The following is a 14,330-nucleotide window of genomic DNA, read 5'->3' on the forward strand; positions in this document are numbered from 1 at the left end:
CACTCGTCGTGCCGTCGTCGCCAGGCTATCGTTGTCATACAGGCTGCATGATACAGATGCCGTTGTGCCATTTTCTCATGCATTAGTTGCCATGCGATTGTTCTCATACCTTTTCATGCCATCGCCGTCTTTGTCATAGAGTCGTTGTCATGCATTCGTCATCATACCGTTGTTGTGATGCTCCCGCGGCCGTTCTATTGTCGTCATTATCCACCATCAACCAACTCTCTTCATTTCGCGTTGTAGTCGTCGTCAGACTGTTCTCGTCCTACAGTCGTTGTCATACTGCGTTCATCGTTCAGTCGACATCAATTAGTCTTCCTGATTTTTTCATAATTACGCGGTCGTCATGCAATCTTGATAATGCCTTCGCTGTCATGCCATCGTTGTCATGGCGTTGTCTTCAGACAGTCGCTACCATGCATGCGCTGTCACATCGTCATCGCCGGTCATGCCATCGTCGTCATTCGGGCTTCGTTATTGGGTTGTCGTCATACCGTCGTTATTCACGCACCGTAATCCAATTGCCCTCATAAAGAAAGTTTATAATATTGAAATCATCACGTTTTCTTAATACCGCCTTTGTCATTCCATCGACGTCATTCCTTCTCTCCTACCAGAGTCGTTAGTGCGACCGCGTCATACAGCCCTCCTCATGCCGCCATGCTCAAACGTTACTATCGCAAGTTTGTTTGAGTGTTTGAACGCTTTATTTAGACAACACATTGTCTAAGATGTTGGGCTAAGGGAATATTCAACTGCCTGCCAAAGCCCCTTACCCATACACTGCTCAGGGGGTCGAACGTTACGAAAAGACAGTGCAACAAAGTAGAAACAAGAAAAGGGAGAACAAAATGTATGCGGCAAGCAATCAAATATACAGAAAAGCAAGATTGTTACACTTTATACGTAGTATAGCATCAGTAATGCGAGAGGACAAGGAACTATTTCAACAAGCACATAGTTGTGATCAGTGTTGCAAAACATTATACAGCAAATAAACAAAAGTGAATGTCATAGCAATATAGGAGGATGCCGGATTAGGCCACATATTACCAAACTAACGGAAGTCTCACATTGACAACTACGAATATTAAACAAGCTTGACCTCACAAATATAGTGTGTTGCTAAATGCTCCAATGATAATCGCATTACTAAGACGTGTCACCATGAGATCAGTTCTGCCGGAACTGTTCAAACGAAGCTTTCGTTGCCTCTTCCTTCGAGTGTCCCACTACTACTGCTGCTTCTGCTGTCTGGCACACCGCGTCCGGGAGGGGGGGGGGTGGTGCTCCAGAGCGTGAGTATAAATGACAGGAGCGCGGCAGAGAGTGAAGGTCATGCCAGAAACTCGTTTGAATTTTTGCACTCCGTCAAATGTGCGCAGTACCTTCTGGAGTTTCCTGTGTGTCGTCACATTATCCTCTCGATAGCTGCTATTATCTGTGACCCTCCGCAAAAGCGTTGCAGAAATTGCAGCGCTTACCTTTCTATTAACATGTAAGACCAGATAAAAGCAAGATAGAATAGCTGATAGGAGTGGGGAGAGGAGGCAGAGAAAGGGTAAAACGGATGCAGTCGCGAAACAAGTGAATAACAGCCTTGCCACTCTTCGCTCGCTGTTACCAGACAAGGGGGACGGGTCGGGATAGGAAAAGGTGCCGTGAGAAGGCAAGGAAACGCCACACGGCAGCGGTTTCGGGCAAACGAGACAAACTTAAGGTCAAGGCACGGTACTGTAGTTTTCTGCTATTTCTGAAAAATAAACAGCATGCAAATTTGTCAAGCGGACAACTTACGCAGGGTGTGCTGAAGCAGAGCGCATTAGGCTCTAGTCTTAGGCGTAGGCTCTCGTCGACACTATGGAAGTAGTCGCACGTGAAATCAACACTTCTATCCCTCCGCGGTAGCTTTGCGGCTACGGCAATGCTCGAGATAGCGTGTTTGATCCCGACGGTGGCAGAGGCATTTCGACAGCGGCGAAATCAAAGAATGTACGTACGGGCGCTTAGTTTCAGGGACACGTTAAAGAACACCAAGGTGTCAAAATTAATCTGAAAACCGGCACTGCGGTATGCCTCATAATACGATTATGGTTTTGACACTATTGCGTCTTTCCTGTGAGTGCGGTAGTTGGCCGACGATGAGGCAGACTTGGAAAATTAAGGTTTAATAACATTATCTGAAGGAATAGAAACAGCTAAAATTACAGGAAAAGTTATTCGACGGCCAGTGGAAAATTGTACGCTGCAGCCCGTGGCAAAAACGTTTCTCCCTTTCCGGTGGTTGTTTGGCTTATAACCCGTTCAGTCCGTCTAGGCCACGTTATTTCCAGCTAGTCATGGAGCACGCGTAGGTGTCGTCATTTTCCTCCAGTCGTAGGGCCCATGCTAGTGGCGTCATGTTCGGCTAACTAACTTACTGGGTTCTATCCCTCGACGGCTGCATCCGTCCCGTGTTACCGCCTTGCCTGGTCATCCTTGAACGACTTTACAGTGCTACTAAACAGCTTTTCTCGGGACTAATGTCAACTACCTCGAGCACTGTCCGCTTTTCTAAGAAAAGTTACACCCGCGACACATGAGGGCCGGATAGCCAGCCTGTCTGACGGGTCCGGTAGCATTGTCGAAGCGCACCGGTGCACCATCATTGGAATGCGACGGCGAGTGGTTGCGCTCGGATAACTTGACCGATGCTAATTAATGGTCCGTATCTAACAGCTAGCTCCTCATCGCCCTTGAAGTTCGGAATGACCGATGAACTCCATTCGGGGACCATGAAGACCATCGAGTATGCTTGAAGTCCACAAGCGAAGAGTTTCGTGTGACAAATTCTTGGACCTCGTGCTCTGGAGAACGTACGTCAAGCAAACGAAACATATAACGCTGCCTTCTGTGCCAGCGCAGGCTCTTGACCACTGATTCGCCACTCTATTACTATATTAAACTCAACCCTGTGTTTTACTTTTTCATAATTTTCATCATGCTGATCAAACCATCTTTTTAAACAGCTTTCCGTATCTCCTCGAATACCAGCAAGGCCAGAGTAATATTGTTATTGTAATAGAACCCTCAGAAGCTAAACACTAAATGAAAACAGTCATTATACCCATACACAAGCAGTTTTAAAGCTGCGAGGATGATTTCCAGCACATAATAAAACTACATATCTCGTTATTCAAAGGAAGGAAGGCAATACGTCGGTTTACTGCAACCGTCTGAAAGTAACCAACGCTTCAAAACACCTTAGGCGGCCTCACTTCATGAACAGTCTGTTCATACTCTATCACAGTGGTCTACTCATCGCATCCACGGGTATCCCTTAGGAGCCGCGTCAATTCTGCGGATACATACTCAAAATTGCGCCAAATTTGTGGTCACTATTCACAACGCATACTTGCATCTCACGCGGACATCTCCCTTTCTCTATACATGAAACACCTTAAATGAACAAAAAAATTAAACTTGCGTAACCTACGCACTCACAAGAACCCTAAAAAACGCGTCTGCTGATACCTACTCTCACGCACGTTTATTCGAAAACTTATAGCGCTGTAGCCATGATCACACACTTCCGCACAGGACACGTGCTATAGGAACTACTAACGCTCCTCAGTGCAAATTATGCACTTACTCAAAACGAACGCGCTTAATCTGAAAAGTATGGCGCACAACCACGCCTCATGCGAAAACCTCCCCCTGTGTGTTCTGTCTGCTACGCAGGCAAATAGCAGTGGTGCCCGCAAGGTAATGCGTAACGTCAACTCAACACTATCGTGTTGAACTAAACTTTGAAGTAAGCATTCGCCGTCAGCATCACCGCTAGTTATCTTCGCATAAAGGAAAGAACACAAAAAGCTTCGCTTACAACGATTACCACAGTGCGCGGGATCTGCATAACTTTTTAAATATTTTTTCCAAGAACCATTCTGTTCATGTCTTGACGCAGCAATATTTTTTTTTCTTTTACTGCCTCCCGCAATTATCTAACAGTGCTGCAGGTCATGTATGAATGAAAAAATACAGAATAAATTTAGAATAATCCGTGACAACCACACAGATTTGCATTGGTTAGCGTTTGTTTGCATGAGACATGGGTAAACGAATTAGTTACGTCATCAAGTTCAGAGCTGACTCTATTGACAGCTTCACCTTTTAATTTCTGCATAGATTTCATTATCGGTGAACCGATAAAAGGCGAATAATTTTGCTTAATCGTTCTACGATGTCGTGCATGCAAAAGGCAAGCGTAACTTGCTTGAGTCGCTTGTAAACCAGTCAAAAATAGACGGATTAGTAGTAATTCAAAAGATTTCAGAATTTAAACTTGCAGCTAACACTGATCGTGTTTCACTATTCTGCCTGTGATAGCCGTATTCCTTTGCTTAGCAAAAAATTGATGCCAGATAATTTAATTATTGTGTAATTTTCCGCTTAAATTGCTCACTGAATCGATTGTCACGCAATTGGTGGAGGCTGATGACACCAGCATAGTGAAAGAAATTAGCAGTTGCTAATTGAGCAACCCCCTTCGCGTTCCCTGCGTTTAAGATTAGCTTTGAAGAAATTAGTGAATACAGCCTTTACCCCTATTTTGATACGTAATACGAGTCAAGTAGTAGGCATCCCTATTGTTCTCGGTCAGCTGAACTAGGCATCAACTTCATATCTTTGGAAATGGTGCACCTTACGTCGGACGTGCGTGCAAAGTTGCATTCGTTTCTGTTTATTATAGCATTACACGAGCGTTATACTCAGGTTCTTAGTCGTCGTGGTAGAACGAGATGCGCCACGTGCATCCAATGGGGAGCAAATGTGGCTCAAGCGTGCATTCTTTGCACAATAATAAAGGAAATTTTTAACCTGCATTACTGGCAATTAAAATTCGCCTTACGACTGCTCGACAGAAACAGCTTAGCTGGAAATGTCGGTGGATTTTGTATGGTACGAAATATTTAATCTAACATTTACAAAATTGCAGAAGTAGGCATTTGGTCATTTTAAGCCAACCAGACGCTCTTCTGAGCAACATCACTGTCTTCTTTCTTTCTTTTTGTAAAGCAGTTTTATGAACATATCCTGCCAACAATAATATTATTCTAAGTGGAACTTAAGAGCAAGCTTTAGCGAGGGGGCTCCTATCAAATTACATCGCAAATCTGCAATCATTTTTCAGGGAAACCACAGCACAAAATCTGATTAGTCATGTTGAATATAAAAAAAAAGTTAGCATGTAGTGATCTCAAAAAATTAGATTTCGTTCAGCCTCTACGTTATACGTACATTTCTTAAATATTGGAAAATTTCAAAATACAAAATTTGACGTGTAGTACTTTGTACCTCAGCAACAAAACACGATACCCCAATTCCGTAGAGCGAACTTATTGATATATCTAAACCCGACAATAATGATACGCCATCCTCAAGTATAACAACAATTTGTTAATAGCGCATTTGCAAAAACCCTTTCAAACATTGTAATAAATTGACATAGGTTGTAAACTCATGCATAAATTTGTTGGATTTTGAGGCTCCAAAGGATGCTGTTTATTAAAATGCGATGAGCTACGAATTCGTGAACTTTATACTTAATTTTTTATAATTTACCAATTTCCTGCATTTCTTCTGCAATATTTTATCGTCTAAATTTTATCGTCTGGGGAGGTCGTCGCGTTGATGCGCCCTTTCGAACGTAGATAATCTCAAGAGTAAGGGATGTCCACTGACCAGTCAACAATGTTGTATGTAGGGCAAACCGGAAGATGTATTAACAATCGTTTAATGGAGCACTCTAACTTCTTAAAATATGGCAGCTGAAAGCACCTGCCAGTTCATTGTAGGTCATATGTGAACAAGTGCAAGTCAATTTTTGACAAAACGAAGGTGTTAGGGCAAGCAAAGAACCAAAGGACACGGGAAATCTTCGAAGCTTCCTTGATAGCAAGACATGGCCAAGATTGGTATACGTCAGCGAACCGACAGTGTATCTCTTCGAGAAAGAGCTTGATTTTTGGTGTACATAAGGACTTGGCGAAGGAGTATTCCATGGTCACGTGGTTATGAGCTGGCTTGGGATTGCGAATGGTTTGAAGAGGCAGCATTGCGTGATTTGAATAAACCAGTTTTTAGTCCGCATTAGTTATGTTTTTTTCTACCGCGGTGTCTCGTCCGTAGCGCAGTTTAAGTTCACGAAAAATCTATCAATGTATTCTTGGTAAAGTCGTAGGGCTGGAAATTGCCAGATTTTGTCATTACCGACCATTAAATAGCTCCTAAACACACAGTGAGCGGTAATGATGCTGAAATGGTGAAAGTTTCAGAACCGTACACGACTGCTGAACTCTCAAGTGTGGCTAGGCGCCCAGGCGCGTTACTCGCTCAACATTTGCAAGTTGCGCGCTGCGTGGCCGTGCTGAGCTGTGGCCTTGAAGTACACAATGCTACATAGAGGAAGGCCCCCCCCGGAACATATCTTTCCTGTCCCAGCTTTAAGAGCGCATGCGTGTACCGCGCCGCAGCAGGACATGCGACGCGGAGCAGCAAAGGCGCACCAAGCATGTAAACTGCAGTTGACGAAGCTGTACAAGCTACGTTTGAACAGCATAGTCACTTTATCCATGCAAGCTCTGTTTTGTAAATGCGTTCTGTGGAGGACCATAAGTGCTATAAGCTACGATGGCGCACGGTATTCTCGAGTGATCATTTCCGGTAGTGCATCATCTCCGAGACATTTCGCGCGTCTAGAACATCTACTGTGCTCCTGCCCGTGTTTTGAAAATGAAAGACATGACCTCTGCATAGTTCTAAATCAGTTATATAGAAAACCGTTCGCCTTGAACAAGATCTTGGGACCATGACGTCGCATACCGCATCTACAAAAGGCCAGAAAAGCAGTGCTGGGATATTTGAAAGCATATTGAGTCACCAATATTGAATCACCGTCTGTGAGCCGGACTAAGTGACCGGTCGATATCCCCAGTGAAGTTTCTCTTCTTCTTTATCTTTCCATCTCCTTTCGCTTTCCTCCGTGTAGGGTAGCCAACCGGGCTCATTCCTGGTTAACCTCTCTGCCTTTCATTTATTATTTGCTTTCTCTCTCTCTTTCTACATCGGGTGCGTCAAAGCAGACGAACGAAAGCCTTTCTGACAGAGTGCTAGAAACATCAGCACAAACCTAATGCTGCATTTGTCACGGAGGAGAAGGCAACGCATTGCCCATATTGAATAAGCTGTGGCCAACCATGCAGGATTGCCATGCCGCTAGTGCGAAACGGGTGAAACATTATCACGGCCGTAGTCCAGCCTCTCTGGCCGTGAGTTCACGCGCATTTTGCAGATAGACCATGGCTGGGCTAGAGGGCAGGCCCCTTTAGCCCGGCCGTGCGGGGCCTAGGCTACTTCTCACTTTTTGCTACAGATGACCGTAGTTGTCTGATCGGTCCACGAGTCCGGCGTAACCAGGGTGCCACGCAGCGGCCGGCGAAGTGGGATACGTCATACCGGAGTCGCTAAGATCGCTAAAATTTTACCCTGCGCTTTAAACGTGAACCGCAAAAGCATGTCAATCGGTTGCCGTAACGCAAGCACAAAAGTGCGCGGCGATCTAGCTCTTTGTCGATGGCGCTAACTCAACACGTTCGCATCAGTGAACCAGAACTGTATACATGCTACTGGTCAGCCAAGCTAGCGCGTGATGCACCCTGTCCCAGCGGCTCCGGCATGGGACTGGATATGTTCTATTCCCACGCCAGCTACGCTAGACTGTAGAGGGTGAAGAAGGATGACCAGCGAAGTTGTGTATGTAGGCCCCTTAATGGTTAACTGCACCTCCGCCGTGGATCGGCCCGGCATCGAACTATCTTCGTGATCGCCCACGTACGGGGATTGCTTAAGGCCTGCTTTATCTCAGCTGTGAGGGGGGAGGGTATTGCAGTATCTTCAATATCGACCCAAATAGGGGGAGTGCTGAAAGGCGGCTTCACCTCTGTCACGGGTCGGCCCGGCATTATACTGTCTTCGGGATCGGTCGGCGTATGGGGCATGCTTAAGAGGAAGCTTAACCTCGGGTGCTCCTATCTAAACACATGTAAAAGGTGAATTCGTTTTTCTCGGAAACCACTGTACCAAATTCGACGGCGTTTGTCGCATTTGAAAGAAAAACTTAAACTCTAGTGACGTTTTTTTTTTCCAATGTTTGAGTTAGGTTGTCAATTTTTTATTAAAAATTGGCAAAAATGAAAAATTTTCAAGAAACAAGACTATTAAGTTTACAACTCTCTAACTCAAGAACGAAAAATGATAATACAATTCCGTGAATTGCACCTTATAGTACATCTAAAGCGGACAAAATGTTACACATGAATGCAAAAAAATTTAGTAATAGGGAAATACAACTTTGCAGAACCCTTACAACCAACGTAACAAATTCACGTAAAATGTAAAATGACATATCGAATTTGTCCGCTTTGAATGCTCTAATGGATGCCGTTCATAGAACCGCGATATCTGTTCTTGCTGCAGAGCTATGAAATTGTAAACTTCATGTTTCTATTTTCTTCAAATGGTCAAATATTTGACAATATTTTTAATAAAATTCAAGCGATAAATCGAAATTTAGCTCCTCAATTTGTTAATAAAAATTGGGAAAAATTGAAAGTTTTCAAAAAACGAAACTATCAAGTTTACATCTCTGTAACTCAGAAACAAAAATGATAATACAATTCTGTGAATTGTATCTAATAGTACATCTAAAGCGGACAATATTGATATGCTATACTTGAATCTCAAAAATGTAGTAATATGGAAATACAGCTTTTGCAAAACCTTTGTAAACAACGCAACAAATTCACGTAACACATAAAGTGACATATCGAATTTGTCCGCTTTCAATGGTGTAATGGATCCAGTTTACAGAACTGTGGTATCTGTTTTTGATGCAGAGTTATCAATTTGTAAACTTCGTTCGTCTATATTTTCGAACATTCGAATTTTTGAAAATTTCTTTAACAATATTCAAGACCTAAATAGAAATTCCGCTTCCAACAGTCACTACAATTTAACTTTCTCTTTCAAATGCAACAAGTTTCATTAAAATGGGTACAGGCGTTATCTCATAAAAGCGTTTTGGCGTTTTATATGTATTTAAGTAGGCCGCGGCGGAGTTGAGCCCGAGCTAAACCTTCCTCTTAAGAGGAAGCTTTAGCTGGGGCGCAGGCTCCAACGCGACCTACTCAAGTACATCTAAAAGGCAAAAACATCTTTCTCAGATAACCCCTGTACCAATTTCAATGAACTTTGTTTAATTTGAGAAGAAACTTAAAGTCTAAAGATTGTCGGAATCGGAATTGTGATTTAGGTCTTGAATTTTCTTCAAAACATATTCAAATATTTTACCGTTTGAAAAAAAAATAGAAGCATGAAGTTTACAATTTCATAGCTCTGCAGCAAGAACTGATATCGCGGTTCTATGAAAGGCATCCATTAGAGCATTCAAAGAGGACAAATGCGATATGTCATTTTACATCTTACGTGAATTTGTTACGTTGTTTAGAAGGATTCTGCAAAAGCTGTATTTCCATACTACTAACTTTTTTGAGATTCATGTGTAACAATAAATTTTGTTCGCTTCAGATGTACTACCAGATGCAACTCACGGAATTGTATTATCACTTTTTGCTGCTGAGTTAGAGTTGTAACAACTATGGTTTCGTTTTCTGAAAAAATTTTCGGCGTAAAGTCGACCGACGGACGGACGAATCGCCTAGCTATATGCAGCTTTGCTTTAAAACAACGCTAACGACACAGGATGCGCAAAAGAGGATGGGATACACACGCCGCTGATTTATAATTGCGTTTCCCGAAAAACACGTTTGCTTTCTAACCCCTTACATGAGGCATGCGCGCGTGCTCAATGTTAATAAAAGCACCTGTCATTCCTAAAACATGGCCTCGTGGTCTCGGGTGAGATTAGCACATTTGTTCACCCCTTTTCAACAAGCCCACTTCTCTCAAACACAAAGCTAGTGAAGGCTGACCAACACAGCCACTACCTTTTCTCACTATGGGAAATACTTCCGCCACTTCACTTGTACTGCTATCATTCTGCACAAATAGAATTTTTGTGTCATCAAAGAAGGGTTCACACTCGCATTCTAAACAGTGCTTTGCCAGTTTAGTAGATTTATTGTCTAAGGAATTATAGTGCTCCGATAGCCTCACAATATTGCATCAGCCTGTCTGCCTAATGTATGTAAGGCGGCAGGAAAAGGGGATTTGTCTGACTTCAAAAAGGCTTCAAAAGGCAAACGTGTTTTTGCTGTAAACATAGTACGAAGCACCGTGTGCACCCCATACTCTTTTGTGTGTCCTATGTCATTAGCGCTGTTTTAAAAACATTCTGGAAAACTACCAACTCGCCCAAACTGTCGTTCTTCTTCAGCTCAATTTTCGTGAACGTAGCTTAACTGAGCCACGCGTGAAGCACGTCTGAGTTAAGCGGGACAATATCCACGCCTTTAGGAAGGTCAGCCCAATGCGCTTTTCTTCAAGCAGAGACAGAGAGCATAGAACGCTCGTTCAACGTAGACAACCAGTGAAAACAGGCTTGACTCGGAGAATACTTCGCATAAAAAGAGCATGGCGGGCACGCAACAGTTTTCTTTCAGCGCACGTAGGAGCGAGCAAAGATTACTAACTCTGCGGCTAGCAGATGTGCGGAACTTTTTCGCTGATACACAGGAAAGTTATACAAGCATACAAGCAAGGCAAGTAGACGACCGGGACTCCGGTTTTCTACAGTCGGAATAGTACATCACTTCCATCATCTGGTAATGGCGGCTTTGTTTTCAGTTTTGGTATGAAAGAATCCATTTCTGTGAGTTTTGCGAAGCGCCTTTCCGCATTTCAAGCGTAACATTTTTCATAGAAGCTATTGTATATCTGCATTATCTGAAACGGGCTTTTTAAGCGGTTCAGAATTTTGTTTCAGTTGGCCTTTAACTGCAGCATGTTATCACATAGCCTTCATTACTTGCTATATCCGCTCAGTATTCAGACTGCGCTATAGAGTAACCTGTTTGGACGTGTACACGCATGTGGTGCCGTGGCGTGTCTCTATACGTGCTCAGAACGAGATCCGCACGTAACATACTGTTGTGTGTGGAGAAACGCAGTCTAACGAGATTATTTACACGTATATATCAATAGCAGACTCGCCAAACGCCAAAGTGAAGATAGCTGGTGCAAGGACCTGGTCGCCTTCGTCATCGGGGCTGATCTCCTTCAGTCTCTGCCCTATCGCAATACTGCCCCGGCTGCATAAGGGCCATCCCATAGGCATTCAATAAGTGGGGCTTTCGGAGAATGGTATGAGTTGAGCATAGCTATGTCGATTAAGTCACTCGTTGCCACAACCAAGGAATTAGTGGGCCTCGTTAGAATCAGTTCAGAGGTGACATCCGTCACTTGTGGAAGCACGTAGCATGAGTCTGGGTAACAGGAGAATAGTTTCCTATAAACACCATCTTTCTGAGATGGCGACCGAAGGAACACAACGGAGCCAGACAATACGCGCCCATCACTGTGACAATGTCCATCGCAGGCTAAAGTTTCCTTCAGATACTTTTGGATGGGACGGTCATAAGCGTTAATACCTTGAGATACTTTTGGAGGGGCGCGTCCAAGTTTCCGAGTGTGATCAGCACGGGAGATGGCCACACGGGTGGCGCTGCTTGTTGGTGTCATAGTGAATGGAAGCAAGGTGCATATTGGTAATGTGCGATTCTTCACCATGCCAGAGGTTGAACGGGGAAAAGCGAGCAGTGTCGCCACAGCAAAATTTGTAGACGAAGGTATCGTAGAATTGAGAGGGGTCCTAATCGCGGTAGTTTCTTTCGAGAGGGCGTGTATAAGGGTCCCTTGAAATGCTAGGTAAGGCCATTGGTTTGTAGTTGGTAGGAGCTGCTAAGTTGTGCTTAATAGAGCAAAGAAGCATGGTCTTATCTAAAGCCTCGGACAAGAACGTACGGTCACAGTCTCCGCATTTCACGTGGAGCACAATGCACCAAGATAACGTCATGTTGGGGGAAGTCCGGGACCATGTGTAGCACAATTAGTTAAAAGGGCAAGTGTAATAGCGTAATAACCTGCGCTGTCCGCAGGGACAGCAACCAATTTGCTCCTTATGTAGATGCCGAAAAAGGGCCAAACAGTTGTGAACTGGCGCGATGGGGAGGGTCGGCCTTGATGTCGAGAAGCTGCAGGCAACAAGCGAAGAACAGAGTTGACTTCTTGATACATTAGCATAGTTCAGGAGCAGTGGCGTATCACCGTACGGAACAATCAAAACCGGCTAAAAAAGAGAAAATGATGGCGTATACTCGGTAGTAGGTACGAACTACGCCGAGGTGCCGAACAGAAGCTGCGTCGTGAGGATTTTTGAAATGTTGAGTGGGTGTCAGAAGGTGAAAATAAATAAGATGGAAATCAGGGCTTTCGTGATGAAGGTCACGATGCTATAGAGTACCGTCCCGGAGGGTGAAGCACCCTAAGGTAGCATCGACCGGTGAGTACTGAAAACGATCAGTGAGTGCTTGGAAGGAGGCGTCATGACCTTTCTCGTGAGCAATAAGCTTGAGCTGCAATGCAGAGAGAACGCAAGCAGCGATGTTGGTTCCCGAAGTGTCAAGCTTGTGTGAATAGGTGAATAGCAACAAAGTGTATGTAAGCGGATTGGTGTGGACGCGTAGACTTGTAAAAAATGAATACAATAACTATTGTAGCCTCAATGCCCAACGACTAAGCTGGCCCGTGGGCACCTTTAGGAATGAAAGCCAGCAGACAGCATCGTGGTTGGTCACTACCGAGAAAATCGCCAGTATCGGTAATGCCGGAACTTCGCAATGGCCCCGTCTGCAACAAGACATTCACGTTCCGTAATCGAATAGTGGCACTCCGATTAAGACATGAGGGGACTGGCCTAAGCGTTGATGCGACTTTCGCCGCGCTGCTGCCGAGCTAGGATAGAATTTACGTCATGACCGCTCGCACCTATACAAAATTCTGTAACGACATTAGGAATTAAGTGGCTTAATATCGCTAGGGAGGAGAGAAGAATGATGAAAAGATAACAGTTCGCGACTTCTGAGGGTTTCCAGAGAAACGCACATCCTTATTCAATAGATCAGAGAGAAGTCGCGTAATTACGGTAAATCTCAAGCAAAGTAGCGGTAGCACAAGCAAATACCAGCAAAACGTCGAACGCCTGTGGCTGAACTTGAAAGCGGAAAGTCTCAAACGGCATGAATGTTGTCTGGGTCAGATTGTAGTCAAAAAGCGTCGATGTCATGTCCCACAACAAATTTAACGGTGATACAAAGAGCATGTCGATTAATTGAGTTGCAGTCTGGTCTTAAGAAAAGAAAAGTATGCCAGATAAACGCTCATGCTGAGCGTTAAATGTAGGTGAAAAGTCGATGATGGACGTCGGAACAGCAAAGCCATGTGGACCATTACGAGAACTGAAAAAAAAAGATCCAATCATACGCATGAAGGTGGCTGGAGCGTTATATAATCCAAGGCGCAATATGTTTATTTGATAAAGACTAGCGGATGTCATAAACGCAGTGTTTTATCTGCCCCTTTTGTGGACAGCAGTCTGCCTGTAACAGAGCAAAGTTCAATAAAGTAGAAGTAGGTGGTACCGTACTGGCAGTCAAGGGTGCTTTCGATACGTTGTAGTGGTTACACGTCTTTCTTAGTAACGTTCACGTGGTGATAATTCGCGCAGAGGCACCCATGCTCAATTTTTATACCAAATACCCCTCGCGTTTCGCAAGAACTTGCAGAAGGCTCAGTGTGTTTTTGTCGAGCACCTGTTCACTTCAGTTTCAATTACTTGGCATTCCGACAGAGAAAATATGGTCCTCTATAAATCGGCGTAGCATCTGGCCATTATGACCGCTATGTTTCAGAGCGAGCTTCTCCTTGAAGGCCAATTGTCCAAGTCGAAAATGTTCGGATATAAAAAACACAAAACACGAAAAAGAGCGTCAGTCTGCGCGGATACAATTTACACTGCCATAATTTCTCGTACGTTGGGAATGGGGAGAGAAGTAGACTTTTGAGTCCTCCTAGGCTCGGAGGAAGCCTTCCTTGATAAAGCTGCCACGGGATTAACCCATTAAGTATAAAGTTCTGCAATACAAATACCTTGCAGCAGAATTTGGCTGGTCATGCCAATCTTAACCACAGGGCTGGAAGTCCGATTGGTCCTCATAGTATGAACAGGTTACTGTGTGGTTGTCATACTACAGAGGAATTTTACGCAGTGG

At 44.1% G+C, this 14,330-nt stretch overlaps 1 protein-coding gene across 1 annotated transcript in view; it reads left to right on the plus strand.

Moving 5' to 3' along the window:
* LOC142584282 (uncharacterized) overlaps window positions 1-14,330 on the plus strand; it is a 109,493-nt gene that overhangs the window by 57,364 nt on the left and 37,799 nt on the right. The gene's annotated exons all lie outside the window — the stretch shown is intronic.

The sequence above is a fragment of the Dermacentor variabilis genome, chromosome 6, assembly GCF_050947875.1.
Source record: "Dermacentor variabilis isolate Ectoservices chromosome 6, ASM5094787v1, whole genome shotgun sequence".
Classification (NCBI taxonomy): Eukaryota; Metazoa; Arthropoda; class Arachnida; order Ixodida; family Ixodidae; genus Dermacentor; species Dermacentor variabilis.